This window comes from Petaurus breviceps, unplaced genomic scaffold (genome assembly GCF_028583685.1).
Source record: "Petaurus breviceps papuanus isolate PSGF00001 unplaced genomic scaffold, PetGlider_PUasm1.0 229, whole genome shotgun sequence".
Lineage (NCBI taxonomy): Eukaryota > Metazoa > Chordata > Mammalia > Diprotodontia > Petauridae > Petaurus > Petaurus breviceps.
The window spans coordinates 34,708,532-34,736,259 of NW_027185903.1; the positions used below are offsets into that span (position 1 = coordinate 34,708,532).

Genomic DNA, 27,728 nt, shown 5'->3' on the forward strand with positions numbered 1-27,728 from the left:
ACCTGGGACATTCCAGTAGCACAACTTCTTTCTGCCTTGTAGAGGATCAGACAATACCAAAGCCTCTAAGTGTCCTTGGGGACACCAATTAGACAGGGGGCACTGAACTCTACTTGGCAGTGATCACTTGACAGAATTTCACCAAAGAGAAGTTTGTGGAGATTTTGAAGGAAAACCTGTTTCCTCTTTGAGGTTCAAACCAGTGCAGAGTCAGAAAGGAGGTTATAAATTCTCAGATCTAGGTGGCCCATTGATGTTGCCTCTCCTCAGTGACCTTTCAAATGTAAGTGGGAAAAATGGTTTGGGAAACATGCTTTTGTTGGTGTGGGGGAAGGGAGAAGAAGCTGGAATTTGTGGAAGCATTTTTAGCTTGTTCTTTCTTTTCTTTCCTCCCTCTTAGCCTCCCTCTCTCCCTTCCTCCCTCCCTTCTTCCCTCCCTCTCTCCCTTCCTTCCTTCCTTCCTTCCTTCCTTCCTTCCTTCCTTCCTTCCTTCCTTCCTTCCTTCCTTCCTTCCTTCCTTCCTTCCTTTCTTCCTTCTTTTCTCCCTCCCTCCCTCCCTCCTTTCCTTCCTGCCCTCCTGCCTTCCTTCCTCTGTCTTGCTCTCTCTTTCTTTCCTCTAACTATAACTATGTAATATGGTCATATTTCCCTTCTCTCATCTCATGCCCTAACCTTCATTTATGGCTGACTTTTGATAGGTCCAACTATTTCCTTGTGAAGTCAGAAATCTATTCAGTGAGCAACTTGTTGACATTTTGAAAGAGGACAAAAGCGAACTGGACCTTTTCATTTGTTTATTTTGTTTGGCATCAAACTTTAAAATAAAGATAATTAAGATGCATTCTCCCATTTCCTTTGTTTATGTTTTATTAGAATGCTAATTACTATTATTACCAAACCGTGTTTATAATAACATCTTACCTTCCAATGGTTCTTTCATCCTGAAATATCTCAAAGCTACATACAGCCAAATGATCAAATAGAACACGGCCTTAGGGATTTTCCTTCACTCTCCCCCAAAGAGAAAACTAGAAGATGCTTAATTGCACAGCTCCCACAGGATGGTTTGAGGCTTGGGGATATCCTTAGCACCTATTCCATCACCTGGCATATAGTAGGTCCTTAATAAAGACTTTTTCACTGACAGCTTGAAGGGCTACACACATTTTATGCCTGGCCCATGGATCCAGCAAATAAACCGGGACAATGCTGTTGTCATGTAGGGATGAACAGTGCAAAGACCCTTTGACAGTCAGGGACTATTTAGAAACAAGTTGGCAAGTAGAAAACAGCCACACCTCTTCTCTGGATTTAGGCTTGGGCAGGAATCAGCTGAAAACCAGTTCAGACTGTATTTCCCCTATACAAACTGACTTATCAGCTGATGAAAACCTCACTAAGATTCTGGGGTATTAATATTGAGGAGTTTTCAAGAAATTTGAAACATTCAGCCATTTGGACCCATTTAAATGGATGCCAGGTTCATGTCTTTTTTATGTTCCCATATTTGCTATTAGAGCACCACAAGACTTCTCTGATGAAAGCCAGAAAACCAGCCAACTCCATGCATATTTTCCAAAGAGCTTAGCTGAATGCTAGTGACCACTTGACCTCAAATTTACTTTTCCTCTAATCTTCTTAAATTGCATCCCCATTTATACACACACATCTACACATACACACCAGCACTTACATATATGCTCAAGAGCAAACACAAAATGAGTCTGTTTTGCTTCTGAAAGATTTTGGGTAACTGGGACTATCTCTTTATTTTCCTACTTTTTGCTAATGATGATCTCAGCCCAAACTTTCAGCCTCCATTGTATTTAGGAAGAAAATATTTGGATCTATCTTTCCCTTTTGTGAACCCTCTTCTCACTTTGATCATATTTCTGTTGTGAGTTTTATCATATTCTTATTTGTATTCAAAGTTGTTTGTGCATGAGCCTGATGTTTCCCTCTGGATAATAAGCCCAGTAAGAGCAGGGACCAATTCTGATTTATTTGTATCTCAGTGGTTTGTATATAATAGATGCTTAGTAAATGTTATGACCATTGAAAATGTCTTTCAAAATGGAGAGATGTCTCATAGATGTCTCAAGGTCTGGATAACAGTAGAGGAAACCTCTAAGCACCAACCTGTACAACATAAGATCACTTTCCTCTGAACCTTTCTCCTTCCTCTTTTGAGCAGAGGCATTCCTATTATGAGCAGAGGCAGCCAGTTTTCTTGATATTGGTTTTGTTCCTAACTTCAAAGAGGGAGAGAGAGCACACCCAAGTTGTAGGTAAGTATGAGGACCCTCGAGCTTGCTCTCATTCCTACTACATCCAAAGAAGAACTCTGTTTAAAAGTAGTAGAAACCTTGATTCCCTCAATATGTTGAGATTGCCAGTAAAAGGGAGGTTGAGGACAAGAAAGAAGTCTATTTCCTCACCACATTAGAATCAAAGGATCCTGGGTAGCCTGGGACTAAATAATGAGCAGCTTAATCGGATAATGGAAGTTTATGAGGCTTGGCTCTATAACATGAAGCAAACATACTACCTACCACCTCCTGATTTAGGGTTAGCTATGAATTCCTTCTCTTGCATCCTTAATGTAGGTGTGTCTCAAGTTCTTTCTTTAGGCCCCTTCTCCTTTACACCCTCTCTTCTGCTGATTTCATCTACTCCTACAGCTTCACCTCATCAATTCTATCTAAGGCTTCCCTGGTCCCTCCAGCTGGAAGTGATCTCTCCCTTCTGTGAACCCTCTTCTCACTTTGATCATGTCTCTGTTGTGAGTTTATCATATTCTTATTTCTATTCAAGGCTGTTTGTGCACGAGCCTTATGTTCCCTCCTGGATAATAAGCCCTGTAAGAGCAGGGACCAATTCTGATTTATTTGTATCTCACTCAATGCTTTGTATATAATAGATGCTTGATAAATATTTATTGAATGAATGAATGGATGATGTGACCATTGAAAATGATTTTCAAAATGGAGACTTAAGCCCGTTTGCTTATACTGTGAAATATAATCATGGTCTATGAAAAGTCATATTAGCATTTAAGCTACTAATTTCTCAGCATGGATGGAGTTGTTTTTTTTTTAATATTTGCTTCCACAGGTAATCTTAAAAATCATTTAATACTTAATGGATCTCATTCACTAAACTTAATAATCTGACCCACTTTATTCTGGAGAGTCCATCTTTCTAGGCCTAGCTATATGAAAAATGAGATGACTATAATATTTGTAAAAACCTAGTGTCAGATAACATCGTTAGATCAATGCATAATACTTTGGAAACACTTTAATGTGTCAGTTTTGTCTTTGGCCCTATTTCCCGTATAAACCTGAACAGATGCTCAGCAAATCTACATCTTCACCCATGTTGTCTTTTCTGAGCTGCAGGCACACATCCACTACAGCATAGGATATCAAGTTCTATCAATACTATTTCCAGAACATACACTTCCTTCTACCTCCTCCATTCTGTTTCCATCACTATCACACTAGCGTAGACCTAAAACCCTTGGGGAGATTGGTTTATTTGTTTGTTTGAAGGTAGCAGAGTGGTAAAGGGGATGGGGATGGAATTGGATTTAAAGGAATGGTTTGTTCATTCCAAGTGGCCTATTGTAATAGACCCCTGATCAATTTTTCCATCTCTCTTTTTTTCCCTACTCCAAGCTATTCTTTTTTATGATTCCCAGACTAATCTTCCTTATAAACTGATCTAGGTCTATAAACAATCATATTACTTCTCTGCTTTAGTAGCTTCCTGCTACATTCTGAATAGGTTTCTTGCCTGACATTCAAGGACTTCCTTGATAATTTGGCACTCTAAGCTCCAGCCAAAATAGGTAACTCTTTATTCTCCAAACATGACCAGTACATTTTTTTTCCCAGTGCCTTCCCTAACATGGTTCCTCATGCCTGCAATGTCCTAGCTTCTCTCTTCACCTTTTAAACTCATTCCCACCTTCTAAATCTCAACACAACTATCACCTCCTCCATGGAGTCTTTCCATATCAACCCCCTGTGGCTAAGGACCTTCTCCCTTGGATATTACTCCCTGTGTAATGGAAAGTTCTCTATGAACTTTTGAAAGTGATGGTATTAGTGCAATTAAATATTGTACTCTAAGATTAAAGAGCACATGGACAATCACTATAACCAACTTGATTATAGTCTACTAGGTTATAGTGACCAGCCTTCAGCAATACCTAGATATTATTTGAACTTCAAGCCTGTTGGGTTGTGATACCAATGGGTTGCAACTTATGACTCAATATTTTTCCCTAAAGATGTGATGAGACCCTCAAGGAGGTGGTTTCTTCTGTGTGTTTGCTGGCAAACAGCAAAGAATAGGAAAGGCATGGAGACAGATGTGGAAATAAAGCTATGGCTTATTGATTTTAAAATTCCTAGATTGTCTACTTATAGCCGAGATACTGTCATTCAATTTCTTTAATGGAGGAATGATTGAGAATCCTTTCCACTCCTTCTTACCTTTTGATGCCCTCTGGGAGCCAGTTAAGAACTCATGCTAAAGACAATATGCCAAGATTTGGTTCTCTCTGGAACCCTAGTGTGAGTGGGACACTGTCTATAACATCTATAAAACGAAGCCCTTTCCCCACCCCCCTTCCATGACCACTCTATGCTTATCAAGTACATATCAAAGCTTCCAGGTAGAATAGCAGTATCTCAGCCAACTTGTTTCCAGAGTACATACACAGTGTAACCTGAAGCCAGTTGGACAACATTAGTGGAGCCTTTCCATTTTGTTGCTTTAATGATGAAGGCACACTTTAATTTAATAGGCCTTGAATTTGACTATTTACTTTACTGTGGGGCCCACTAGGGCTGTCCAAGTTACGGGTTTTCCATGAGGAAAGTTTGCTCTGGCAGAAACCTGGAATTTATAGGAATGGGGAAGGGGAGCATGGTAAAACTGGAGAGATAAGAGAAATTCCTCTTGGAGGGTAGGAGAGAAGTAGTTCCTCCTCCTGGATTATCATACCATATTTAAACTATAAATTAAACACCAGCCACCCCCAAAGGGAATAGAGGAGATTAGCTAGAACTGATGAAAATAGATGTAGAGGAAATGATTTCCCCTGACTTTAACAATGGGGCAAAATGGAACACATTCTTAGTATCCTTAGCTAAGAGCTCATGTGAAAAAACACCATTTGAGATGGCCCTGGTTGGACTTGGCTCACAATTGTGTCTATTTATACAGATATGACAGTGATTGCTGGATGGGTCTTTTCAAGCAGTAATAGTATGATCTGTTTGCATGCACTCACAGTGTAGCTCTTTGTTTTTGTAATCACAGTATTGGGCTTTAGGGAATTTCAGGAAAGTTGGTTGTGGTCAAGCTGTGGGAAATCAGAAGTGTGAATAAGTATGTACTTTATGGACTTGGGAAGGAAGGGAGGAATTTTGGAACAGGTATAATGAAAAGAAAAGGAAAAAAAAAATGACAAGGACATAGATAGGAACCAGGAGGAATCAAAATCAAAATCAAGGAGAATAGTGTTATTTGAGAAGCAAGTATGAACAAGTGGGACTTGGACATAGAGCTGCAGGTCAGAGAAAACAAATATTGTTAGGCTCAGCTTTTTTTTTTTCTTACAAATTAGGAAACAGAGGTTCCAAGTGATTTGGTGATTTCTTCAAGGTTCCATGCCTATTAAGTGTCCATGTAGGTTTCCTAACTCCACATTCTTTTTCAATCAGTGCCTACATTGTTGCCTTGTTTTCAAATAAAGAATCTCTAAATAAAATCTCTCCTTATAGTAGAGACAGATTGCTGAAATTTGGTAGCCCAGGTCATGCTACCCTTACCCTTCTCTCTCTGTCTCTTTCTTTCTTTCTTTTTCAAATTCATCTATTCTTGTACATGTAATAGAAGTAACATTGGGTCCTATGGGGATCATCCCATGGGTCATCTATACGGAGGGTCCTGCATCTGAGGCCATTTATGGAGAGGGATGTGCTTTGGCTCACCACTCAAAGATACAGGATAAGAGGAAAATAGATTTGGAGCTGTACAGGACCTTAAAAGGCATTGAATCAAATTTCTTTATTTTATAGAATTTAAGTAACTTGCCCAGGGTCACTTAGCTAGTGAATGTCTGAGGCAGGATTTATTTTTTTTATTCTTTTTTTAAAATTTTCAGTTAAGGAAACAAATCAAACATTTCCACAATGCAGTGCAATAGAAATGATGATTGCACATGAAACTGCCTATCTACTATGTACAACTTGCTATTCCCTCCAAATATTCAACAAAGTTATCATGTAAATTTCTTTATTTTTTTTCCTGTCCTCCCTTTCCCCTGTCCTGGAGATGGCTACCATTAGACACAAATAGTAGGTGTGTATACACACACACACACCTATGTTAAATTATTCTATAATACTTCTATTTATCAGTTCTTTCTATGGATGCAGATAGTTTTTCTTCATACATCCTTTTTTTTAGTTTGTGTATTTACAATAGTCAAAATGACTTAGTCGCTCAAAGTCATTCTCAAAACACTATTGCTATCACTGTATACAATGTTTTCTTCGTTCTGCTAACTTCATTCTTCATTTCCTGCAAGCCTTTCCATGACTTTCTAAGATCATTGAGCTCATCATTTCTTATAGCACAGTAGTATTTCATCATAATCATACAGCACAACGGAGGCAGGATTTAAACCCAGGTCTTCTAAACCCCAAGTTCAATGCTCTATCCTTTACTTTATGCGTTGGGATAAAATTTCTTACTGGTCCCTGGAAGTAAGCATACATGCACACACACACACACAGATAGATAGATAGATAGATAGATAGATAGATAGATCTCCACACATAAATATACACATACATACATGCACACACACATACACATATATGTGTGTGTGGTGTGTATATATATATGCATATATATAATGCATGTGTATATGGCAATGAGTGCCAACAAAACAGAGATTAGCAGAAGAATGCTGATGATTATTTATTTTGTATCAGTTATTTATACGCATTTAATTCCTGGGGGAAAGAAGTTTTTTGTTTGTTTGTTTTTTTGCTTTTTACTGCTGATATCTATTCAAATGATTTTTAAAATTCTAAAGAAGATTCATATTTTCTGGGTGTTATACAACAATTATTATTTCTTAAGGAGTTGGCCATTTTGATGGGGATACATATCATTCTTTATTATTGCATAAGAGAAATGCTAGATATTCCCATTTTTAGACCAGCCTACTGGTGAATTACTTCTTTGATTGACACTTGTATGGGTCTCCAGGTTGAACCTTCAATAATCAATTGAATATGTCTAAAGCTAGCTTGTGAATCCATATAATGTATTTTTTTTTGGTTGTTTTTTGAAGGTCAATTGGGGTTAAGTGACTTGCCCAAGGTCACACGGCTAGTTTTTGTGTTAAGTGTCTGAGGCCGGATTTGAATTCAGGTCCTCCTGACTCCAGGGACAGTGCTCTATTCACTGTGCCACCTAACCGCCCCAGATAATGTTTTTTTTTTTTAATAGGATGATCATAACATTTTCTTCTTAATGACTTTTTAAAAACTTTTTTTAAAGTTCTAAAAATAGATGATAATATGTGGCATTCTAGGATTCTATTCTGTAACGATCTTTTGTACTGAGAGGAGAGAGTGAACAGTTCTTTATTCTTCAGGCTACTTTGTATCCCTAGAGATTAACACCATATGGTGTATGTGGTAAGTACTTAATAAATGCTTGTTGATTGTTTTGCAAGGAAAAAAAAAGTGATTTTCTTTCATGTGCACCAGATGCAATAAACAAGGTGTTTCAGAAGAGTTTAGGTTTCTTCTTCATTATACACACAGTTATTGCATTTTGCACATGGATAATAAAAGCAGACTTAATCAATAAGTATTTTTAGAGCACATATTATGTGTCAGGTGCTGTGCCAAGGATACAAAAACATATATAATGTTGTCGTTGCCCTCCAGGATCAGAGGAAACAATGTGTATCCAAAAAAGTACACAAAATTTAAGGAGGGGGTCAGGACCTGTGATTTTGTTTGTTTAGGAAATTCTCCAGTGAGGAAATTCCTTTTGCCAGTGTGAAAACCGTCTCTGAAACTTACTTAGTCTTAGAGAGTTGCCTAGCACCCTGAAAAGTTAAAAACGACTTGTCCAATGTCACGTAGCTGGTATTGTCCAACATGGGACATGAACCCACTTCTTCCTAGCTCAGAGGCACTGACTCTCTATGTAGTAATGCAGGCTCACTTGTATATATGTGTGTATACATGCACACACACATACACACCTGCATGCTAACATACATACACAAAAATAAATACAAGGTTATATGTGGGACCCAAGGACTCTTAACAGCTAGGGCATCAGAAAAGGATTCAGGTGGAAGGTAACACTTGAGTTAGCTTCAAAGGAGTCCAGGGACTCTATGAGTTAAAAGAAAGGAGGAAACACATGCTTAGCATAGTTGGGGAGGAGGGCTGCCTGTGCAAAGTCACAGAGATGGGGCAGGAGGAAATATCATATGAATAATAGCAAGAAGACCAGTTTGTTCACATCACAAGAGTTCATCAAAGGAAGTAATGCAGAATAAGCCTGAAGAAGTATATTACTGTCAGGTTGTGAAGGGCTTTAAGTGCCCCAAAGAGGATTTTATATTTGATCACAAAGCCACTAGAGATACTTAGCAGAAAGGTAATGTGAGCAGCTCTAGGCTTCAGGAATATCCATTTGAATTTTGCTTGGACGATGTATCAGAGACAAGAATGACTGGAAGCAGAAAGAGCAATTGGGGGTGGCTATGTGGCACAGTGAATAGAACACCAGCCCTGGAGTCAGGAGGACCTGAGTTCAAATCTGGCCTCAGACACTTAACACTAACTGTGTGACCTTGGCCAAGTCACTTAACCCCAAATGCCTTGCCTCCCCCCCTCCAAAGAGCAAGAAAAAAAAGAGAGCAATTAGGAGACCACCACAATAGTCCAGGTGAGAGGTGATGAGTGTCTGAACTAGGGTGGTGGCTGGGTTGGGAGAGGAGGAAGAGGATGGATGTAACAGATGTGGTAGAATCAGAAATGACAGAATTTTGCCACTACTCAGACCAAGTGGGATAAGGGAGAGTGAGTACGTGAACCTGTGGGGCCCTAAGGATGGAGGCACTCTTCACAGAAATGCAGTTCATAATATAGTGCCTGACATGTTGTGGTTGTCTAATAATTGTTTATTTAATTGAAGGTCTTTGAAATGTAAGTTAAATGTTTGGCACCTATTCTCCTAATTTACGGCCATGTGTTTTAGAGCATTATCTATTCTTCCTCAGAATTTGAAGCTAGAAGAGTTCAAAATGACTATTTTCATGGGAAGAAAACTAAGAAAAACATTAACCTCCTAGGAGAGTGAAGTCAAATATATAATATTATTATTTACCATTAAATTCCTACTCCTTCACCTAATCATGGGTATGGAAGTGACCCTAGTCTCTTCAAGGCTACAGGCCTATCCTCAGAGTACCAATCTAAGTGCAAAAATGTTCATCACCACAAATTCAATCTAATAGGTATGATCTCCTTTAATGGAGGGATCAAATCATGGATTTTTCAAAGTATGAAAAGAAAGCTTTTATGAAAATCTGCACTTGTCTATCTTTAAGAATTTTCACATTCTTTCCTCTTCTCTCATCCTTATAGACTTTATCCTTGAATATGGAATTATATGCCTTTAATTTTGGCAAATATTAAGCCTTCCTCAACTGCTATGTGCACTTTCACCCTAAGTGCCACCTCCCCAATTTTTTTGTTTGAGAGAGAATGAGAGAGAGAGAAAGAGAGAGAGAGAGAGAGAGAGAGAGAGAGAGAGAGAGAGAGAGAGAGAGAGAGAGAGAGAGAGAGAGGATGCTATGATAGATCATAGAATCATAGACCTCATGCTGGAAGGTACCCACTTGGCTACGCTTCTTATAGAAATTTCTCTTCCTGGTCTCTTCTATCTATTCCAACAAAACAATGTCCTGCTGTGGGACATTAGATATTGATTTTTATTTCCTTTTATTACCTTGTATTTATTTATTTATTTTAAATAATATTTTATTTATCTTGGCTAATACATCTTTAATAGATTCCACTGGTCAGATGATAAATATCCATTCCATTTAGACAGGAAGTAATAGCTGTGGTCTCTGTGTCCTTTGGAAATGTGACTCTCCAGATGTGTCCATCATGTTCTGTCTGCTTTCCTGGAGCAGGTTCTTAAGCAGTGATGCCACTGTGCATTGGAACAGTGTTGATGGAGAAGAGAAAGCCATAGCTGTCCCCACCCCCCACCCCTGATCACTTGCTTAGTTCATATCCTATGATTCCCTATAGGTTTAATTTCTTCATCCATAGCAACCCTTCTCTGTGACGTGTACCAACTGCCAACAGTGCTATGAGTAATGTTCTCACAGGAATGACAGCCAAGAAGAATTAGCCCCTTTCTTTCTCTGCTCCCTCTCCCTGTCCCTACCTGTCCATTCAAATTCCCAGGCCTTGCTTCATGACCTCTGCCCTCTCTCCACATCCCTGGGTTTTGTTTCAGACAGCTAGCAGTACAGTTGATAGATCATTTGTCCTGGAGTCAGGAAGTTGAGTTCAAATTCAGCCTCAGATTCTTAGTGGTTGTGGGACCCTGGACAAGTCAGCTTAACCTTTTGCCCTCAGTTTCCTTATCCCTAAAATGGGGATAATGAAAGCATCTACCTCACAGTATTATTGTGAGGATCAAATGAGATGATATTTGTAAAAAGCACTAAGTCCAACTCCTTGTACATAGTAGGTACAATATAAAATCTTTTTCCTTTTGTGTAGGTGGTGGGGAAGGTATTTCACCACTCAATTGAGGACAAAGGCTATTACGGAGCAACATTTTAAAAAATCCTTTTGTTAAAGAGGACATATCTTAAAGAAATCATAAGAGAGAAGCAATTATCCAGAAATAATAATAATGAGTCAACAAGAGGAAAGGTTTGTCTCTTAAATGAGTATATGACTGGGTTAGATGAATAAACATTGCAGTTGGCAAGAGCTCCTCATTCCTGTTACCAGGCAGAAAATAAGACAGCTTTCACTCATAGTAAGTTGAATTTTTCAAAATTGGCCAATGCATGCAACAGAGTAAGTTCCAAATGACCCAAAGGATAACCACATATTTCGCTGCCCTACATCTGCTAAGTATGTTGGCTCTAGGTTTCCATCAGGATATCAAGGCTCGGTGGGAGAAATGAAGTTTGCTCAGAACATCCATGCAGTGACCTTGTAAGCAGGAGCAAGAGTTATGGGAACAAGAATGACTGCTGCATTTATTATTAACTTGTGATTATGCTATTAAGACAGGGAAGACTAGATGGGGGTGGCAGATAAATCAAACCCTTCAAAACTGATGAGAGTGAAAGGGCAGTCAGGTAATAAGTGTAGGTACAACAATTTTCAGACTGTTAAAGGAAATATTAAATCAGCCTAATGAGTGGTATTTATTGGAAGTTCTACTTATACACTGTCCTGTCTCCCTTCAGGACCAGTAGTGTTCATTGGGTATATTTTGATCTGTGTTCTGACATGAACATATTCAGCAAAGTTATTAGGTTGCTAGTTATCCCTGATGCTTTTTCCTAATCCCTGTAGTAGTTAGTGCTTTTTCTTCCAAAGTTACCTGGCATCTGCTTTACGTATGCTTTGTAAATATTTAAATGCAATTGTACATTATATACAACTATACCCTATATATTTATAAACGGCTATATGCAAAGCACCTAGTAATATGAGAATTTCACTTTGATAGAGTACTTTGAGAAATGGTAACCAAAAGGAGGTGACTGGTAGATTAGAAAGGGTTGGAATATGCCCTTTGGTGGGGGCTCCCCTAGTTACTTCTGCCACCTCCAATTATTTTGCATTTATTTTATTTATACAGTGATTTGCAAATTACTTAAGACAAGAATTAATTTAGAGATTATTTCATTTTATGACACCAATGAAACACAATGTCTGTGCTTCTGTTGATAGTAGATTGAATCAGAAGTCTGACCTTGACTAGATGAAATCCAAATGAAATAGTTTCCTTATTTTTAGTTCATTTTCAATCACTCATGTCATTAAAAAATGTTTCATTGCTCTTTTTTTGTGCTTTAAACTCTATGGTTTTTAGGTACATATGTTTCTCTAAGGAAATTTGCAAAAGTTGTAGCCCTTAAAAGAACACACTTTGATGACTATTAAAGATATTGCAATAACTGTGGGCATGGGGAAATAAAGCATTTCAACAAGGATCACTCAAATCTATGATGAAAAAAGGATCTCTCAAGCCAAAGCACAAAGGAAAAGAAAAAAAAAAACACAAAAAACAAGAGTTGACAATCTGTTCATGTGAAATAGCCTAATTGATGTTTAGGAAATAGGGAAAGCCTTTCAGAGAGACTTGTAATTTGGAGGAGTTATTGTTGATTGTTTTGCTTTATTGTCTAGGCTGCTTGAATTTGGAAGAAGGGCAGAAAGAAAAGTTTAAATCATTGAAATGAAGTAAAAAATACTTCTCGTGGATAAGACAATATAATGACTGGAGTAATGATTGAGGAAAAATATATTTTTAACTTGTACTTTTTCATTCAAGACTATGCCCAAAACATTGTCAAATGAAATCTAGCTAAGCCTTTAAGATCTAGGCATCTTTATCTAAACATTTACCCAAAATGTGCTTTGGGGATTTTTTTTTGTTTTACTTTCAGTGGTGCTGGAAGTTTGTCTCCCTTGATGTAGTTTGATAAATATATTGACATCCTGAGAAGTAGAATTGTTCTAGAATTAGAGACATTCCCAAATGGAGCTAGAATAATATAAGATGGCTTTGCACCATGCCATACATCTTGGAAGGCTAAGAAATTTTTCAGAGAGCTGGAGATAAGGCCTGAGAACTCACATAATTTATACCCCATTGAAAATCTATGAACTACAGTAAGACCTGGAAAAAATAAGACTATTTGTCAAAAGTGCATTTAATATCCAAGGTGACAGGTATGGTTTCACAAGGAAGAATTAAACACTGTGTGTAGTACTACAGTGCACATAGTACTGGATTGGGAGTCAGGAAGACTTGAATTCAAATCCAGTGAGAATAAAATTAAATGGTACTTGTAAAGCCTTTAGCCTAGTACCTAGCACCCAGCAGGTGCTTAATAAATGCTTATTCCCTTCTTTTTTCCCCTCAAAATCTTTTGAACTGAATGCTTTGTGTAAAATAAATTGTATAAAATAAATTACTAAGCAAAGAGCACATAATAAATATTAAACTTTTAAACTAAGCTAAAATATATAAGGTTTATTGCATGTCAATACATTTATTTTATTTTGTTCCAGTTAATTTGTACACAACTGTATTTTATATTCACTTAACTACATGTACATCCTTCAGTAGAAAGTAAGTTCCTTGAAGGCAGGGTTTTTTTTTTAATTTTAATTTTTGGCTTTATATCATGAATGCCTATAATAATAAATACTTGTGGAAAGGAAGGACCCAAGGTGTGTCTTTATGTATGCATATATATGTATGTATATATTACATTAACTTGGTTCCCTTGCCAGCTTTCTCTGCATACATATCAGTTGTAATTTTGTGATAGCCTCTTCTTTTCTTCTTTGAAATTAGCTTGACATTCAGTTAACTAGATTTCACCTGTATAAAAATAAAATAATTGGTAGGGGGAACCAAATAATATGATGGTCCTTGCTCCTGTCCAGGACATACACTCTTCCCCAAGAAGGCTAATTCTGGTAGCCAATCACTTGCTGGAGATAGCATTGTCAGTTATCAGGACAGTAAATGATGCAGGAGGGATAAAGTCGAGCTTTTTCCCTTCCTTGTACTGACCTGCATTTTAGAGAGGTACTAGTGAACTCAAGTGATCCTCACAACTATGGGAGGTAGGTGCTATGATTATACCTGTTTTACAGTTGAAGATAGAGAGACAAATATATGTTAAATACCTGCCTAGGGTCATGTAGGTGGTCAGTATCTGAGGCCACATTTGAACTCAAGTCTTCCTGACTCCCAGCCCAGTGTCTGATACACTGTACCACCATGCGTCCTCTCTAATTCTTCCTCTGGGCCTTAGTTTCTATATCTGTAAAACTAGAGTATTCCACCAGATAACTTTAATTGTTCCAGTTCTAAATAGTTTATCCCACATCCCCAGAGCCTTATCTATTCAGAACCCTGGTTACAGGGCAACCACACTTATTTGGAACATGGCCTTGAAGTATAAAGGAAGCCACAAAGGCCTCTATGAGAGGCATTCAGAGGATATTAGATGCAGCCACACTGGAATTAGAAAGAAAGAAAAAGTCTGACAGTAAGAGAAATGATAGACAAACCAACCAATGGGGTCTGAGGGTGATATGTATAATAATTTATATTCCAACTGAGGACCTTGAGTCATCATGAAAACATTAATTCATATTCAGAAAAACATCTGTTTAAGAAAACAGGGATATATAAAATACATTTAAGAAAGATTTCCATGAGAAACAGGTCTAGTATATAAAACTTGAAGGTGAAAGGAATCTTGGTGGATATCTAAGCCAAGGATTCTTCACTTAAGGCCCACAATTTTTTTGATCATTGTATTTCAGTGTAATTGGTTTTCTTTGTCATTCTGTGTATTTTGTTTCATACACTGAAAAACATTTTTCTGAGGAAGGGTTCCTATTCTGCTAAAGGAGTCCAGCACTCCAGTAAAGGTTAAGACTCCATGGTCTGTCCCAACCTCCTAACAGATCCAAGTGGACAATCTACAGGGTGAAGGAGTTAAGCTGGATAAATAGGAGGATCTTCTTACAAAGAGAGAATTGTTTGACACTGAAACAGGTTCAAGGGAAGTAGATGACTTCTGTAATGCCATGGATGTTCTGGAATTATTAGGACTATTTCAGTCTTAAGGAGATTGGCAAGATCAGAATTTTATACCTTTTTCCTCATCATGAAAATCTTTGGTTCACCATTTGGTGGGGAGGGAGGGAGGCAGTATGAAATTTAAAATTACTGACTGAGGGTGGTGGTGAAAAGGTGACAGAGGAAAGTGTGGCTACCAGGGAAACTTGCTTCCATTTTGAGAATCCCCAATAAGACTCACAAAGGGCTGAGTGGAAAAAGCAACGATCTTAAATATGCTCTAAGATGTCCAGATCCATTGGTAGATTATAATATTCTAAGTATGTATTAGCTGGCTTCCCAAAGTCTCTCATTCAGACCTCATAACTCTGTATTAAAATATTACTTATTATTTACAATGGTTTTTTTCTGACTTATTGAAAGAAACTAGTGATCAGAACAATGAGGCAAAGCAAAGGGATACCTCTCGACTCAGTTATACAATTCTATGCATATTTACCTAGCATCCCATCTGGAAATTTTTTGAGCAGGTGGTGACAGGCCTGAGTCACAGTTCCAGTGAGAGGAGGTTGTTTCAAGATTCATGTAGGTGGGGAAATGGAACCATAAGAAAAGATAGCAATCCAAAAAAAAAAAAAAGCTACCTCTTACTTTGGCATTCAGATCAATTTTCATTGATGAGTCACTTAGTAAAGTGATTAAGTGATCCCTGGAAATACTCAGGGCAGGTTCCAAGGGAGTGGCGTGAAGAACAGGTTTAGGCTTCTAGTGTGTCCTCTACAAAGGAAATAGGGAAAAACCTCAAGCAAAAACACTTGATAAAGCTTTCTAAAGAAAAGAGCCACCTCCACCAGGGTCATGCATAATGAGTCCTCCTCCCTTTTGTAGGTTTCAACAGGCCACACACACAGGAGACTGTGATCTCTCTTGATAGCCACTATTGGTTTAAACAAGATTCAACTCAGTCTTCATCTTTTCCTTCCTCAAATGGGACTCATTGTGACAGTGAAAGCTGGAATTCAATATGCACCCCTTTAAGCGCAGAGAAAGTGAACAACAGGCTGTTTCGAAAGCAATCTAAAGAGTGGTTATTGACCACATTCTGACCACATTCTAGGGCATAAAAACCTCACAATTCTATGCAGAAAGGCAGAAATATTCAATGCATCTTTCTCAGACCATGATGCAATAAAGGGACATGGAAAGACAGGCTAAAAACTAATTGGAAATTAAACAATTTAATCCTAAAGAATGAGTGGGTCAAACAAGAAATTATAGAAACAATCAGTAATTTCATTCAAGAGAATGATAATAATGAAACAACATACCAAAATTTGTGGGATGCATTAAAGGCAGTTCTTAGGGGAAGTTTTATATCCCTGAGTGCATACATGATTAAATTAGAGAAAAGAGAGTTCAACAAATTGGGCATGCAATTGAAAAACCTAGAAAAAGAACAAATTCAAAATCCCCAATTAAATACTAAATTAGAAATATTGAAAACCAAAGGAGAGATTAATAAAATTGAAATTAAGAAAATTATTGAATAAATAAAACTAAGAGCTGGTTTTAAGAAAAAGCCAACAAAACTGATAGACCCTTAGTCAATATGATAAAAAAAAAAAGAAAGAAGAAAACCAAATTATGGGTATCAAAAATGAAAAGGGTGAATCTACCTCCAATGAAGAGGAAATCAAAACAATAATTAGGAATTATTTTTCCCAATTGTATGCACATAAATTTGACAATCTTAGGGAAATGGATGAATATTCACAAAAATACAAGTTGCCCAGATGAATTGAAGAGGAAGTAAATTACTTAAATAACCCAATCTCAGAAAAAGAAATTGAAAAAACCATCAGTCAACTCCCTAGGAAAAAATCTCCAGGGCCAGATGGATTTACTAGTGAATTCTATCAATCATTTAAAGAACAATTGATTCCAATACTCTACAAACTATTTGGGAAAATTAGTGAAGGAGGAGTCCTACAAAATTCTTTTTATGACACAAATATGGTACTGATACTTAAATCAGGAAGAGATAAAACAGAAAAAGAAAATTATAGACCAATTTCCCTCATGAATATAGATGCAAAAATTCTAAATAAAATGCTAGCAAAAAGACTACAGCAACTTACCTCAAGAATAACACATTTTGATCAGATAGGATTTATTCCAGGAATGCAAGGATAGTTTAATATTAGGAAAACCATCAGTATAATTGATCATATCAACAATAAAACTAGCAGAAACCACATGATTATCTCAATAGATGCGGAAAAGGTTTTTGACAAAATACAACATCCATTCCTATTAAAAACATTAGAAAGTATAGGAATAAATGGAGCCTTCCTTAAAATAATAGGTAGCATCTATCTAAAGCCATCAGCAAATATTATGTGTAATGGGGAGAAGCTAGAAGCATTTCCCATAAGATCAGGGGTGAAACAAGGGTGTCCACTATCACCCCTCTTATTCAATCTGGTCCTAGAAATATTAGCAGTAGCAATTAGAGAAGAAAAAGAAATCAAAGGAATCAAATTAGGCAAAGAAGAGACCAAGCTATCACTCTTTGCAGATAATATGATGATATACTTAGAGAATCCTAGAGAATCAAGTAAAAAACTATTTGAGACAATAAATAAATTTGGCAAAGTTGCAGGATATAAAATAAACCCACTCAAATCCTTGGCATTCCTATATATTTCCAATGAAATTCAACAGCAAGAGATAGAAAGAGAAATCCCATTTAAAGTTACTGTAGACATTATAAAATATTTGGGAATCTAGCTGCCAAAACAAACTCAGGACCTATATGACCACAACTACAAAACACTTTTCACACAAATAAAGTCAGATCTAACTAATTGAAAAATATCAATTGCTCATGGCTGGGTCGAGCTAATATAATAAAAATGACAATTTTACCTAAATTAAATTATATATTTAGTGCCATACCAATTAATTTACCAAAAAACTACTTTATAGAGCTAGAAAAAATAGTAGCAAAATTCATTTGGAAGAATAAATGGTCCGGAATATCAAGGGAATTAATGAAAAGAAATGTTAGGGAAGGTGGACTAGCTATACCAGATTTCAATCTGTATTATAAAGCAGTAGTCATCAAAACTACTTGGTACTGGCTGAGGAATGGAGGAGTGGATCAATGGAATAGATTAGGCACACGAGATTCAGAAGTCAACAACTATAGTAATCTATTGTTTGATAAACCCCCAGACCCTGGTTTTGGGGACAAGAACTCACTATTTGACAAAAACTGCTTAGAAAACTGGAATATAGTATGGCAGAAACTGGGCATAGACCATTATCTAACACCATATACCAAAATCAAGTCTAAATGGGTGCATGATCTAGGTATAAAGGTTGACAGTGTAAGAAGTCTCATAAAACAAGGAATAGTTTACCTGTCAGACTTGTGGAGAGGGAAAGACTTTATGACTAAACAAGAATTAGAGAACATTATTAAATGTAAAATGGATAATTTTGACTACATGAAATTGAAAAGCTTCTGTACAAACAAAGCCAATGTAACCAAGATTAAAAGGGAGGTGGGAAATTGGGAAAGAATCTTTACAACCTATGTCTCTGACAAAGGACTCATTTCTTTTTTTTTTTAAAGAAATTGGGGTTAAGTAACTTGTTCAAGGTTACACGGCCAGTTATTTCTGGGTGTGGTGCTAAGTATTTGAGCCTGGATTTGATCCCCTGGTCATCCTGACACTGGAGTCTGTGCCCTTACGTGCTGAGCCACTTGGCCACCCCCAAAGGACTCATTTCTAAAATATATAGAGAATTGAGTAAAATTTATAAGAATACAAGTCATTCCCCAATTGATAAATGGTCAAAGGATATGAACAGGCAATTTTCAGAGAAAGAAATTAAAGATATCTATAAGCACATGAAGAAATCCTCTAAAAGACTATTGATTAGAGAAATGCAAATCAAAACAGCTCTGTGGTACCACATCTCACCAGTCAGATTGGCTAAGATGACAAAACAGGAAAATGACAAATGCTGGAGAGGATGTGGGCAAATTGGAACAATAATGCATTGCTGGTGGAGTTGTGAACTGATCCAGCCTTTCTGGAGAGCAATCTGGAATTATGCTCAAAGGGCTATAAATACTTTCATATCCTTTGACCCAGCAATACCACTCCTAGGGTTATATCCCAAAGAGATCATAGAAGTGGGAGGAAGACCCATATGTACAAAAATGTTTATAGCAGCTCTTTTTGTGGTGGCAAAGAATTGGAAATTAAGGGGGTGCCCATTAATTGGGGAATGGCTGAACAAGTTGTAGTATATGCATGTTATGGAATATTATTGTACTATAAGAAACGAGGAGCAGATGGTCTTCATATTTACCTGGAGAGACTTATACAAACTGATGCTGAGTGAGAAGAGTAGAACCAGGAGAAATTTGTACACAATTACAGACACAACATATGTGTGATGATCAACTTTGATAGACTGGACTCTTCTCAGCAATGCAGTGATATAAATCAATCCCAAAAGACTCATGATGGAGAGAAATATGTGCATCCAGAGAAAGAACTAGAAAGAACTGAGTTTATATCCAGGTGGAAGCAAAATACCTGATCTTTTTCCTTCTCTTGTTTGGTTTTATGTCTTCTTTACCATTTTTCATTCCATCTGATACAATCCCTCTTTATAACCTGACTAATGTATAATGTGAAATATTTACAGATCCTTTACTTGACTATATGCCGCCATGGAGGGGAGGGGAGGGAGGGGGGCAAAATGTGAAACTCAAGAAATTGTGGAATTGAATCCTGTAAACTAAAATGAAACAAACAAATTAATTAAAAAATAAAAAAAATAAAGAGGGGTTATCCTTATCCCCATTCCTTCTAGGTGATTAAAAGTTCAAATAGTGCACATTAAAAAAATAAATATAAGATATCAAAGAGAAACCTTCCTGCAGGATCAAGTTACATTGCTTGGGTAACCTCCTTATTTTTCAATGTGAAATACTTTATGGTTAAAGCAATAACCTATTGGCAGATGGACTAGTTTTCTTGGAATTTAAGAATTGGAAGGGACCTCTGAGATCAAATAACCCTATGTGACCTGAGACCAAACCATGAATATTCTCAACATTATCTCTCAGAAGATGCATGCCCCTCCAATTTCTACCTAATTCACTGCCTCCTGAGGCAAACCATTCCACCTCAGAACAATCTTAATTCTTAGGAAGTTACTCCTTATATTAAGCCAAAATCTACCTACTCTTACATTTTACCAATTGGTCCTAGTTACACTCTTTGGATTCACACAAGACATTTCAAAAGCAGAATAAGGATAATCCCTCCCGATTAGATCCTTGTTGGGATTGCTCACAGGAAGGAATATGTCTATTCATAGGAACTTGGAACTGAGTACTTTTTTAAGTTTATAGGATCATAACTCCAAAGGACTTTCAAAGTCATTCGATCCATCTCTTTATTTTACAGATGATGAGATGAAAACTGAAAGAGGTTAAGCCACAAAGATGACCACATAAAACATTAGGTTCAAACCCAGGTCCTCTGACTCCAAATCAATTGCTTCTCCAAACAAGTGTTCCTTTCTCTTCTTACAGTGACTCTATCTTTTTCTCTATACAAAGTAGAAATATACTTGGGGATCCCAAAATTTGTGAGCATGGATGTCCATGAGGAGTGAGTGAGGGGAGGCTAGAATTGGACAAAGTAAACTGATCAGGAAAAAAAGGAAAGCAACCAAAAGGGTGGAAAAAAGGGAAAAAAGATTTGACTAAAGATCCCTAAAAATGTCAATGAGTTCAAACTAAAATTTGGTTCAGCCATTTCTACCCTAGCATGATTCCACAAAGTGTGTGTCAAGTGTTATGAGGCCCACAAATCCAATCGGTTCACTAAGATTCTTCTCTGATCATTAAATTTACACAAGAGCTAGGGACTGGAGACATTTTGAGGTCAATATACCATGTTTCCCCGATAATAAGACACTGTCTTATTATTTTTTTTTGGAAAGAAAAACACCAGAGGGCTTATTTTCAGGGGAGGGCTTATGTTGTCCTGCCTCAGCTCTCCTCCGCGGCACTGCTCTCAATGGCGCCAGCAAGCAAATCACTGGGGAAGAACAGGATGACGCGCTCACTGCTGCAGCTCTGATTGGATGCAGCTTGGAGCGCGGCATGCGTTTCACCGGGGGGGGGGGGGGGGTGTTGACGGGGGGGGCACTAAAGTGTAGTGTGTAGTGCAGGGGATAACCTTTACTACAGTAGCAACCTCAATAGGGCTTATTTTTTGGGGAGGGCTTATTTTAGAGGAATCTTACACAGTAAGGGGAGGGCTTATTTTCGGGATAGGTCTTATTATCGGGGAAACACGGTAATACTTTGCTGCAGTAAGGTGACATAGTGGAAAGAGTGTTAGACCCGAAGTCAGGAAGACTCATCTTTCTGAGGTCAAATCTGTGCTCAGATACCAATCAGCTGTGTGACCCTGGGCAAGTCACTTAACTCTATTTGCCTCAATTTCCTAATCTGTAAAATGAGCTGGAGAAGGAAATGGTAAACCACTCCAGTGTCTTTGCCAAGAAAACGGCAAATGGGTCCATGAAGAGTCAGATACAATTGAAAAACAACTACACAACAACAATCTTGGCTGTCACCTGATTTCCTTGTACCTCAGTTTCCCCCTATGTAAAATGAAAGGGTTGAGTTAGATGAGTATTAAGGGCCCTTCTGTCTCTCAACCTGTGGTTTAATGAGGACGTTCTTTACTCATGAAGAGATTACAGCTATCTTGCCCAATGTATCTATTGCTTTAAACGGTCATATCCAGCATCATCAGGGGCCTATATGCCTTGTTCCATCCATTTTATCTTGAACTGCATTGATTTACTCACATTTTCTCAAGTTTAACTCCAATTTAGCAATAGTTAAAGGTGTAGCCTGTGGCAGGCCTGCTTTCACAGGTCAGAGTGAAACAGTCCCATTGTGGGGGAAGGGGAGATGGGAGGACAGAAGCCTTGACATCTTTAGGACTAAGCCCTGAAATAAACAGCCCAGGACAACTTCACTCTCTGGATCCTGGGAGTGCACCTCTCTCCCTGACCTGATTGCATTCTTGCACCTTGCACCTTCTTGGTTCAAAGTGAGACTTCTCTCTGAGTCTCTCCTGAGTCTTTCCTGTGTTTTGTAGAAGGGCTAAATTCAGTGACATAACATTCTTATTTTATACAAATGAGCACTCTGGCTCTTGGATCAGAGCTATCTCATCAGCTTAAAATATGTCCGTTCTAGTAAACACTGGAAGGAAGAGGAACTGGAAAAGGCACGGTTTGATTCATGACTCCAGCGTGTGCCTTTGCACTTATGATAATGGATTCAAGTTGCCTTCCCCAGGGACCAAATGTATTTTGGAGTGGAAGATGTCTGGACAGTACATTGAGATTTCAGATGCTGTCATGCACAATTTATGGCCTAATGAGTATATTTATAGGCACATTACAGGTACTTCGTCATCTTAAAAATCAATGAAGTAATTTCCAAAGGAAGTTAGAGTGATCTGTAGCTATTGGCTTAGCTGTCCCTCTTTATTCCATAATGTACAAAAAGGTAATTCATCCATTAGGGAAAACAGGACTGTCAGAAAGGAAAATCTGACTTTGAGAAGGTTTAATCAAGCTGTTATGGAAAAAAAGATAAAGCCTAAAGTGAAAAGTTATAGGTTTCCCAGGGGTTAAAATCAATTTCTCGAAATTTCTACACATTCTAATCCACAAATCATTCCAGTGACTTAGAATTAATATTAAGCTATAAAACAGTTTTAAAGAAAAAAAAATTCAATTCTCAATTAGTACAACTTTGAATAACAACAAAGTGTTGTGACTGTTGACACGGCTTGTCCCCTCTGATCTATTTCTCTGCAACGTGTAACGGAAAGGGTGTATTTTCAGACAAGGAAAAAAACTCCTTCCACCAAAATTAGAACCTCTTGGAAAACTGCATGTTCTAAATTTAGAGCCCAGTTGAAGGCCTTTGAGCTTCTCCTTGGGTGGTCTAAGGTAAATATGAGTTCTGAACCTCTGCACGTATTTCATTTGACTAATTCTGTTCTCCTGGCAATCCTAGAAAGAGTGAGAAAATAAAGACAAAGTAATAATCTTTACTATTTGCCCACAATAGTCATACCTCTTCTTTATTTTTTTCTAGAGAAACAGAAGTTTATCTTGAAAATTGAAGCTTCATACTCCAATCAATGCAATGATACATGACAATTCCAAAAAATAAAGATGAAAACTGCTATCCACCTTCAGAGAGAATTAATGGACTCTAAGTGCAGATTGAAATATATATTTTTCTTGCTTTTTTGCAACATGGCTAATATGAAATATGTTTTGCATAATTTCACATGTATAATTGATATATTCTTGTCTTCTTAATGAGTGGGGGAGGGGCTAGAGCAAGACAGAATTTGGATCTCAAAATTTTTAAAGTGGATATTAAAAAACAAGTTAAAAATATTAAAAATAACATTAGATTTTCAAATTTGAAAAAAGCCTGCTTTCTAGAATTGAAATATTTTCTTTTTCCTCTTATATTCACTCACTCTAAAGTCCTATCAGACACCATCTCAGACATCTCTTGCATCCACCGTTTTTTCTCTATTCTCACTACCACCATCAGTATAGAATTGCCTAATTTTGTCCCTGGAATTAGAATAAGAAACTGAACCTCTTTGTCCTCCAAATATGCTCTGAACTCTCCTGCCTCAGTGCCTTAGAGGCAGCTAGGTAGCAAGTGGGTAAAGTTTTGGGCCTGGAGTCAAGATCTGAGTTCAAATGTGATCACAGACACTTAGTAACTGTGAGGCCCTGGACAACTAACATTCTAATCTCTATGTGCCTCAGTCTCCTCATCTGTTAAAAAACAACAAAAAAGGATAATAATGGCACTTATATCCCAGGGTTTTCAAAAGGGATCAAAAGAGATAATATTGTAAAATGTCTGGCATGTTTGGAATGCTTAATAAATGTGTATTCCCTTCCTCCTTTGTTCATACTAGTCCCTGTGCCTAAATTTCTACCCAAGATGGGCTCCTTGCATTCCTACCCTGAGTCCCTTGAAATCTACCTCAAATCCCACTTCCTCCATGAAAAGTCAATACTCACTTCCTCCTCAAACCTTCTGTAACATTTTGTATCTATCTAATACAGTTTTCATGGAGTTGGCTGGGAAGTGACAAAAAAAATAAAACATGAGACAAATAATGTGTTAAGTCCTCTCTACAGGGTACATAGAAAACGAGGAGCCATGATTTCCCTAGATATATAATGGTAGTGGATAAGGACTTGACCTGTGATTTCACTAGCCTATGGAACTTTCACATGAGTAAACTTTCTGTAACAATTCAGATTGGCAAAGGTTTATGAAAAGTGAAATTTGGAATGGGTTTGGGGGAGAGACGGGAGAAACAAAACAAAACAAAATAAAACACATCCATCCTAACATATGGAGTGGTTCCCAATTGCTTCCTGGGCATGAGGCAAGGGAAAAATAATTACAAAGACAAATTTGCCTGTTTCTATGTATGTATAGAGGTGAGATGGGGTAAACTGTGAGTCAGGACCTGGTTTCAGATCACACTTCTGATATTTTTTAACTCTGTGTCTGACCCTAGGCAAGTCACTTAAAACCTCTATGAGCTTCATGTAACTCCCTAGGATTTCTCTAAGTCATAGATGGTTTTCTCAGGAAGTTGTCAGAGTAAGTGGATCTTTGTCATATTTATGTTTCCATATATGCATGTATACAGTTCAACCCTTTCTTTTAGATGCCTATGTCTCCTAAAAACAATTAAGTGCTCTGAAATAAAACATTAACGGGACCTTGTTTACACATATCTTCTACTGTTAATTTTTTTCTTGAAAAAAGTATTAGTACCTTTCCGTTAAAGATGATATGCTAGAATTTCCATTATGATGTCCCAATTTTTCTTTCCTTGCATTTTTCAGGAGGGACACAGACTCAATCAGTTTTTACGTGTTGATGCTTGTAATCAAGGCACAAGGTCTTGTAATAGAACTATAAGTAGAACTCAGATTCATGAACTCAGTAATGTTCCTCCCCACTTGGAAGAGAATAGTTCTAGTTTGATTCCCCTCCTGGTTCTGCTACTGATTTCTGAGACTTTGCCAAAATGCTTCAGTTGCCTCACCCCAAAATGTCCCTCAGCACCTGGGCTTCTTCACCCTAGAATATTCATTTGTCCCTGGGGCCATCTGAAACTGGAATACCCGTCTGCCATGCTGGTCCCCTTCTTCCATTGATGAGTTCTTCCCACAGCCTTCATTTGGCAAATGGTCCTCATCTCATCAGCACCTGTGGCCTCCTTACGCTGAAACATCTCTCCTCCATGTTGGTCCCCTTCTCCCACTTGGTAAGTTCCTCCTTGGACCTTTGTTTTGAGGAAGGACATGGCCTGCCATCCTTCCTTCCCCATTCACTTCTGCTTCTGACTTTCCAGATGTGGACAACAACCTTCCTCCTCACTCCTTTCACTTTTTCAGACCTCTTTTGTATGTTATCTTCCACAATTAGAATGTAAACTCCTTGAGGTCAGGGACTGTATTCCTTTTTGCTTGTAGTTGTAACCCCAGTGCTTAGCCTAGTGACTGGCACATTATTATGTTTAATGTTGGTTTTCTAGCCAATCTAGCTATATAAAAGATAAAGTTTCACCCCATAGTCCAGAGACTTTGGTTCTTGGACAAAATGGTTATCCAAACATCTAAGTTTGCAGGAAAAGACCAGTAAAAGACCATTGTTTTTCTCCACACTGTCTGCATATGAAAACTGATTTTCAGTTTATGGCTGTAACAGCTGTAGATGGCCATCTCTTCTCAGGATGCTTTACATTGATGCTTGGCATCTGTTAAATACTCTGTTTCTCAAGATATTACAGGTCTCTCATATCATTCTGGCATGCTTTAATATATACTTAAAGTATTTCCTTTTATGAAAGAAAATGAACTGGTTCCCTTAAAATCCATTTTCTTTACTAGGACCCAATCCCAATCATTTCTATCAAAGATTCACTCATTTGATTTGACTAAGTATCTTAAAATATTTCCTCAGAAGACATTTATGAATCTTGGAGAAAGTTTAAAATTTTCTATCTTGTCTCAGGTTTTTTTTTTAAATTTAAAAATATGGATAATCATAGCACCCACCTTGAAAGGTTGTTGTGAGGATCAAATGAGACAATATTTGTTAAAGCACACACACACATATACACACAGTACTTGGGTCAAAGTGGCACTATATAAATGCTTATTACATTCATTTTTCCCTCCCTTACGTCTATCCCCTCCTATTTGAAAATTACATCTCTTGTGTGTCCCTAATCACAAGGAGCATTGGGATTCCAAGTTGTTTCTTAGAAAGAATCTAGTACCTATTTAGTGAATAGCATAAATTTGATTTAATTCTGTGTGTGTAATGGTACAAAATGCTGTGGATATAAGAACAAAAAAAAAGAAAAGAAAAGACTGGTCCCTGTTCCCATTCTACTGGTAGAGGATTCAACATAGACATAGAAAACTGTAAGTAATTGAATGTAATTTCAGGATGTGAAGAGGACTGATGACTAAAGAAATATTAAGAGGTATCTTTCTTTGTTTCTCCGTGGGTGTTACATGAACATCTAGATGGTGCAATGGATAGAGCATTGGGTCTGGAGTCAGGAAGACTCATCTTCCTGAGTTCAAATCTGGCATCAGATACTTGCTAGCTGTGTGATCTTGGGCAAGTCATTTAACCCTGTTTGCCTCAGTTTTCTTGTCTATAAAATGAGCTAGAGAAGGAATTAGAAAATCACATTAGTATCTTTGCCAATAAAACCCCAAAATGGGGTAGTGAAATGCTGGATACAATTAAAATTGTTAAACAACAAAGAGTGTTGCATCATAGTTGCCTGCTTTCTATAGCCCCAGTTCAGCAGTGCCTGTTAAAATGTTGTTATTATTATGATTGTTTTTACTAATTTGAATATGACCATTTCTAGTCCTTGTCTTTACTCTTGAAAAATCCTTCCCTCACAAATACCTCAATAATCAGAGGTGGGTCAAGCTTCTAGCGCTGTTGACATTAATCACCTTAGAAACCATCAGAATAAATATTCTGAGTATACAGAGTAAGTGAAAGAATGAGAAGGCCCTTTTTTGACCACTCCTTCATGTTCAAACCACATCCTACTGTGGCTTTGGAGTCTGTTTTGTTCTGGAATGCAGTTTTATCTATATGGCCTATGAAACAGCAAGTCTTTGACCAAACTGAAAGTGATATCATTTCCTCCCTTGGAAAGCTCTATTTTTAAGGAGCATTGTGCTATTATGAATTAGATTGTTTCACAGAATTGTTCCATTTACTGGGCATGGATTTGATCTCTATTAGTGGAAGGGAAAGGAAAAAGAGAAAAGGGGAAAGAAAGGAAAGAGGAGAAAGATAGGTGGAGTTGATTCTCTTGTAAAATTGAACCAACTACTAGGGTTGAAAAGCATTGATTTATGCTCAGTTTACACAAAGTCTCCAAGGGTAGATTTTTGTAAACTTCTCAAGAAACTAGAACCTCCTTGAGGGCAGGGTGTGTGTGTGTGTGTGTGTGTGTGTGTGTGTGTGTAATCTCTGGCAACCACAATAGTGTAGTGTTTTTCACATGGTAGACAATAAACGCATGAACAATGAATGAATGGGTTTTATTTAACAGAAGATATTACAACCTGAT

The 27,728-nt window shown here is 37.5% G+C and overlaps 1 long non-coding RNA gene across 1 annotated transcript; it reads left to right on the plus strand.

Annotated features, from left to right (window-relative positions):
- LOC138167301 (uncharacterized) lies at positions 1–23,501 on the plus strand. The gene is made up of 2 exons (XR_011169859.1): positions 1–283; positions 23,156–23,501. It is a non-coding gene; the product is annotated as an uncharacterized lncRNA (long non-coding RNA).
- The last annotated feature ends 4,227 nt before the right edge of the window (positions 23,502–27,728 follow it).